Source organism: Pan paniscus, chromosome 5, assembly GCF_029289425.2.
Source record: "Pan paniscus chromosome 5, NHGRI_mPanPan1-v2.0_pri, whole genome shotgun sequence".
Lineage (NCBI taxonomy): Eukaryota > Metazoa > Chordata > Mammalia > Primates > Hominidae > Pan > Pan paniscus.
In genome coordinates this window covers 105,743,978-105,751,404 of record NC_073254.2, presented here as the reverse complement: position 1 = coordinate 105,751,404, position 7,427 = coordinate 105,743,978, and the positions used below count along the sequence as shown (strand labels likewise).

The 7,427-nt window shown below is 40.5% G+C and overlaps 1 pseudogene; it reads left to right on the top strand.

The window, feature by feature from the left end:
- Positions 1–62: 62 nt before the first annotated feature.
- On the top strand, positions 63–7,360 carry LOC134730555 (pyruvate kinase PKM-like; annotated as a pseudogene).
- The last annotated feature ends 67 nt before the right edge of the window (positions 7,361–7,427 follow it).

The following is a 7,427-nucleotide window of genomic DNA, read 5'->3' as shown; positions in this document are numbered from 1 at the left end:
ATAATGGACAGGAGTGAATGTCCCTAGGCTCCTGACCTCTCTGCATTTGCAAGTAGTCTGAGCCAGAAAACGCTGAAAGACCTCAGAAGCCAAGTGGAAGCCCCACAGTGAAGCCAGGAGGGCCTTCATTTCAGACTCAGCAGCTGCCCACGGTGGTGGCTGACACACTGCTGTAGCATGTGTGCTGCCTGAACACTCACTGGCCACCCCCACAGCCCAGAGCACTGGCATCATCTGTACTATCGGCCTAGTTTCCTGATTGGTGGAAATGTTGATGATTAAGTCTGGAATTAATATGGCTTGTCTGAACTTACGAGTACCACGCAGAGACCATCAGGAATGTGTGCACAACTATGGAAAGCCTTGCTTCTGACCCCAATCTCTAGCGGCTAGTTGCTGTGGCTCTGGACACTAACGGGCCTGAGATCTGAACTGGGCTCACACAGAGCAGTGTCCCCATGAAGGTGGAGCTGAAGAAGGGAGCCACCTTCAGATCACACTGGATAATGCCTACATGGAAAACTATGATGAGAACTTCCTGTAGCTGGACTACAAGAACATTTGTAAGGTAGTGGAAAGGGGCAGCAAGATCTATAGATGTAATAACTTATTTCTCTGCAGTCGGAGCAGAAGGGTACTGACCTCCTGGTGATAGCAATGGAAAATTATGGCTCCTTGGGCAGCAAAAAGGGTGTAGACCTTCCTGGTGACTGTGGACCTGCTTGCCATGTCAGAAAAGGACATCCAGGATCTGAAGTTTGGGGTAGAATGGGATGTGGATATGGTGTTTGCCTCTTTCATCCATGTGGCATCTAATGTCCATGAAATTAGAAAGGCAATTATTGCAAACTGGAACAAGGTGCCCACTTGCCCACCAGAGTTAGGCTCTTACCTTCCCAGAGGAACTGAGACCCACAGCTATTTTTATATATCTTACAGTTCAGATCAGATACAAATATGTAAACCTCTACATTATTTCTATGTAGAAATTATGATACTCTTTAAGCCTGTCACAGATTTTGTTATTTAATGCAAAGAAGCACATATATTACTATGGGACACTTTTGGTTTGTTTAAATATTTTGATAGTTGTATTTTAATGTAAAGGGTTTCATTTGTAATCTTATACAGATGGTCCCCAACTTACAATGGTTCAACTTATGATTTTTCATCTTTACAACGGCGTGAAAGCAATACATTTTCAGTAGAAACTGTAGGTCAAATACTCATACAACCATTCTGTTTTTCACTTTACTGCAGTATTTAATAAACATATGAGATATTCAAGATTTTAACTTTGCGTTAGATGATTCTGTCTAATTATAAGATAAAGTAAGTGTTCTGAGCACATTTAAGGTAGACTAAGAAAACTATGATGTTCAGTAGGTTAGTTATATTAAATGCATTTTCAACTTACAGTATTTTCAATGGGGTTTATTGGAACGTAACCTCATTGTAAATTGAAGAGCATCTTTTATGCATTTTTAAATATGTTTTGAGAAGGGGTCAATAGGCTTCACCAGACTGGCAAAGTGTCTATGGCATGAAAAGTTAAGGACCTCTGCATTTCATATCAAATCCTACTTGTTTTTAATTTCCCTTCCTATCCAGCCTAATTTCGAGGTTTATCGGTGGCCCTCCTCGTGCAATATTCCCAACTTCCTTACCCTGTCTTCTTTCCTGGGCAACTACTGAAATCACTTTTGCAAAAATTATAACAATGAGAGAAATCTAACATAACTGACTCTATCTTGCTTCTAACTTCACAAGGCCTAACTACTCTTGCTCATTCCCAGGCATAGTTCAAGCTAACTATGGGAAGACTTTAGTTTATAGTTTAAAGCAAGGATGACAGCAGTCCCTTCTTAAAACTAACCCCTTATTGTTCAGGAACCAAAACTACCTCCCTAAAGCTAATGAAAGTCCACAAGGTTAGAATTATGGGAGTGGCCTGAATTCTGTGAAGACGTAGATACAGTTAAACGATAACAAGCCATTGTTCCCTAGCTTGCTTTTCTATAATTGTTTACTCTTCAGGAGTTACAGAGCTGGAGGTCACAAGATTTGTAACCCTAATTGCTCCTATAAATAACATTACTATTGTAAAATCTAAGACTGGTCTATGAGATATTTTTCAGACTTTGGCATCCTGACAGATGCTAACTGTACCTGTGACCCATGCCAAAGAACTGACTCTATGGGTCCTGTGATTCCCTGACACCCCCCATGCAGAAACTGATTCAGGGCACAAAGACAATTTCAATGTCCCTATGATTTCATCCCTAACCAATCAGCAGCATTCATTCCCTAGACCCAGCCCACCAAATTATCTTTCAAAACCCTAGCCTCTGAGTTCTTGGGGAGTCAGATTTGAGAAATATCTCCCATCCTTCCATTCAGTTGCCTTGCTATAATTAAACTCTCTGCTGCAACACTGCTATCTCATTGTATTGGCTTTTCTGTGCAGTGGGCAAGAAGAACCCGTTAGTCTGTAACACTACCTGGAAAAACCCCAGCTATGGATTGATTCAACCAATTGCCTTTCCCAATAACATGCCAGTATTACTGAGCCTTGCTGCCTAAATCACATGGCAGCACAGACTTATGCCACCATAAATTTATAGTCTCCAACTCAACCGGGCTCTCAATACTACAGGCAATTCTTATTTCCCTTAACAGTTTTCTTTTTTCTTTTTTTTTTTTTGAGATGGAGTACCACTCTGTCACCCGGGCTGGAGTGCAATGGCATGGTCTCAGCTCACTGCAACCTCCACCTCCCAGGTTCAGTGATTCTCCCACCTCAGCCTCCCGAGTAGCTGGGACTACAGGCACGTGCCAACACACCTGGCTAATTTTTGTATTTTTAGTAGAGACAGGGTTTCACCATGTTGGTCAGGCTGGTCTAGAACTCCTGACCTCGTGATACATCTGTGTCAGCCTCCTAAAGTGCTGGGATTACAAGCATGAGCCACCATGCCCAGCCACTTTGACAGTTTTCGTTCCTCAGACTTCCTTTCTCCTCCACATCTCTTCACTCCTTTCTCCCCTATCCCAATTCTTTCCTCACCTAAAAATATGATTTTACCTCCTTCATGGAGAATTTTGATGTTGTCAGATAACACAATTTCCTTACACCAGCTTTCATTTGTATCCACTGTTTTTCATTCCCTCTCACTACAATAGTATGGTGTCCTCTGGAGTAAGGCAAATTTCTCCTCCAGTGTTCTGAATCACATTCATTCATTCAACAAATACAGAATTTACTAGTTTGTTATAGGTTGAATTATGTCTTCCCAAAAAAAGATATGTTGAAGTCTTAATCCCTAGTACCACAGAATGGAAATAGGATCATTGCAGATGTAGTGAGTTAAAATGAGGTGATGCTGGAGTAGGGTGGGTCCTAATCCAATATGACTGCAGTCTTTATAACAGAGGGCCATAAAAAAGACAGAGACACAGAAAGAACATCATGTGATGATAAAGGTGGAGGTTGGAGTTATGCAGTTGCAAGCTAAGGAATGCCATGGATTGCCTGAATACCACCAGAAGCTGAGAAGAGACAAGAAAGGTTTCAGAGGGAGCATGGCTCTATCAACTTTGATTTCAGACTTCTACTCTCCAGGACTGTGAGATTAGTAGGACAGAGTGTTCAGATGTAAATGGACAAAAAGCCCTTTTTGGATAGGGTGGAATTCAGGGTGGGAAAAGAAGGGGAGCAGGCTTGAAGTTATGTGCCTACATTGAATTCTGAGTCCAAGAATTCTAAATTGAAACGTGAATCTTTGAGGTCACTATGAAGTTATATAAGTTGAGGTAGAAGGGTAGAACCCTTTTTTTTTTTTTTTTTTTTTTGAGACGGAATCTCTGTCATCCAGGCTGGAGTGCAACGGTGCCATCTCGGCTCACTGCAACCTCCCCCTCCCAGGTTCAAGCAATTCTCCCACCTCAGCCTACTGAGTAGCTGGGATTACAAGCACCTGCCATAATGCCCAGCAAATATTTTGTGTTTTTGTAGCGATGGGGTTTCACCATGTTAGCCAGGCTGGTCTTGAACTCCTGACTCAGGTGAACCACCTGACTCGGCCTCCCAAAGTGCTAGGATTACAGCTGTAAGCCACCACGCCCGGCCAGAACACATTTTATTTATTGGTTGGTTAGATTGGTCTACGGTTTTAAATAGACTTAAGGGTATGTAGGCTTCCATTTGCACTCTTGCCCCACGCTCTCCAAATGTTGGGGGCAAATATGTGGAGCTTCATCCAACTTGAGGAAGGGGCATCTTTTTTGGATAAAGTCACTTTCCACTGCCCCTTCCAGCCTTCAAGGCCTGGTCTTCACAATCTCTAAGCTATATCTGCCTAGAGAGAATACTTATTTCTAATTCACACAAAGGCTCAGTGTAGTCTAGTAGAAGACAGACAGAATTTTTTAAAAGTAAAAGTGAACATGCAATAGAAAATACAAAAGAGCTTTGGACATAGTAAAAGTATTCTCATGAAATATAGTTCTTATATACATATACATGAAATGTGTAAGCTGGTGGTATTATGAAATATATCTTTTTCTTTTAGTCATGGTCAAAAAAGTGCGAAAGCCTCAGCTCCAGGTGGTGTGCAAGGGTTTCCTAATATGACGGTATATTACCTCTCCAATATCACATCTTGCAAGTTCTCCTTCCCCAGCCCTGCCTTTTGCCCACTCTGCATTCTGACTACAATGACCTTTTTTCCATTTCTAGAAGCCCCCATATTTATCTTACCCCTCTGCTTTGACACATGTTGTTCCTTCAGCCTGGATTCCTCTTTCCCTACCTCTTCACCTAGATAATGCCTATTCAGACTTGAGGTCCCAGTACAGACTGCCTTAATTGAAAGCAAACATCTGTTTAGTATGGCAAACATGCAGCAGATTTCTGCAGGAGGAGTCTAGCAGGTAACAGTGCTGAGAAATTTGTGTTCCTCTATGCTAGTCTTAGGCATTTATAATTTGATGATAGAATTGCAATAATAATTAAATTGTTTTTAGAGATGGAACTCACTCTTTTCCCCAGGCTAGAGTGCAGTTCGAGATCATAGCTCACTGCAGCCTGGAATTTCTGGGCTCCAGAGATCCTCCTGTCTCAGCCTTCCGAGTAGCTGAGATTATAGGTGCTAGCCACTGTTCCTGGCAATAATTTAAGTTAAAAAAATAAAATATCAGGTTTTATTTTTGTGTTCTAGAAGTTTATTTTATCATTATGATACTCATATTTGGCCTTGGTCTCGTTGAATGTTGATTTTAATGCTCAGCTTTTGTTATTCAGCCCAAATAAATGTTTATTGCAATTCTATTTTGATCTTTAATTTTTTGTTTAATCCAAAATATACTTAGAATAATTTGTTTTAATTTTTGTTTTAAAATCAAATTGGGCCCGGCTCAGTGGCTCACGCCTGTAATCTCAGAACTCTGAGAGGCCGCGGCGGGCAGGTCATGAGGTCAAGAGATGGAGACCATCCTGGCCAACATGGTGAAACCCCATCTCTACTAAAATACAAAAATTAGCTGGGCGTGGTGGCACGTGCCTGTAGTCCCAGCTACTTGGGAGGCTGAAAAGAATCACTTGAACCCGGAGGCGGAGGTTGAAGTGAGCCGAGATCCAGCCACTGCACTCCAGCCTGATGACAGAGCGAGATTCCGTCTCAAATAAATAAATAAATAAATAAATAAATAAATAAAATCCAATTAAATATTGTAACTGGGGCATAGTTTTTGACTAACCTTTTGTGGTTAATTTGTAGAGGTATGAAATTGAATTCAGAAGATTTAGGCTATTCAATTTTGCTTTTTAAAATTTGTTGGCTGTGAGCGGTGGCTCACGCCTGTAATCCCAGCACTTTGAGAGGCCGAGGCGGGTGGATCACCTGAGGTAAGGAGTTCAAGACCAGCCTGACCAACATGGTGAATCTCCGTCTCTACTAAAAATACACAGAATTAGCCGGGCGTGGTGGCGGGCGCCTATAATCCCAGCTGCTCGAGATGCTGAGGCAGGAAAATCGCTTGAACCCGGGAGGCGGAGGTTGCAGTGCGCCAAGATGGCGCCATTGCACTCCAGCCTGGACAACAACAGCAAAACTCCATCTCAAAAAAAAAAAAGAAAAAAAAATTTGTTGCAGTTTTTTTTGTGACCTAGAGCATGATTTTTGTCAGTATTCTTTTTTTTTTTTTTTTTTTTGAGACAACGTCTCGCTCTGTCACCCAGGCTGGAGTGCAATGGCGTGATCTCGGCTCACTGCAACCTCCGCCTCCCGGGTTCAAGGGATTCTCCTGCCTCAGCCTCCCGAGTAGCTGGGACAACAGGCACCCGCCACCATGCTCAGGTAATTTTTATACTTTTAATAGAGACGGGGTTTCACCATGTTGGCCAGGATGGTCTCGATCTCTTGACCTTGTGATCCACCCGCCTTGGCCTCCCTGAGTGCTGGGATTACAGGCGTGAGCCACCGCGCCCGGCCTTTTGTCAGTATTCTTTAAATGCTTGAAAAGTTGTACTTTCTGTAAAATACCAAGTTCAACATATATATAAAATACTACTTTAAACTAATTAAATTACTTAATATTATTGTCCTTCTTTATTTATTGTCAGCCTTAGCCTAGTAAAATGCAGTATTAAAATCTCCTATGGCACTTTTATTTCCTTTTCATGCAGTTTTATTTCTTCCCATCCCTAAGGCTATATTTTCCTTCTGCCAAGTAACTACCCTTTCTGTACTTTAACACTTGTACGTCTTTTCCAGTTATAGAGTGGGTTTTGAGCATTTTTAGACTTTGGGGTTTGTATTTGTACTCTTTTCCCTAACCAACATTTACACAAAGTAAATACACACACGATTGAATCAGTTTAGCAACTGATTTAATATTGTAAAAGTTCTATTCATTTATTTATATGAAAATTCCTCTATATAAAATTGCCAATTTAACAATACATTTAAATAATTGTCAAGATCATGAAAAAGGAGGTAGATCAAAATATGCTTATATAACAGAAATACTCAAAGACTTTTATTATGGGATTGTTTGTAATGGATTAAAAAAAAAACCCAATCCAACCAGTAATAGTATGGCTATAGAAATTATGAAACTTCTATAAAGTAAAATTCTATGCAACTATTGAAAATTGAAGTATATGAAGTATGAAGTATACTGACAAGAGAACGTGCCCAAATATACATATTAGGTGAAAAAGCTACTTATAGTCATAAGATGACATGTATGATATGAAACCATTCTTGTTAAACATGTGAAAATAATATGAATATCTAGAGAGAAAGAAACTGAAAGAAATACACATATTTTTATATAGTAGCTCTATTTGGCAATGAGATTACAGGACATTTTTACTTCTATTTTATATGTTTATATAATGGTTGAATTTTTTATTGGAGCATGTA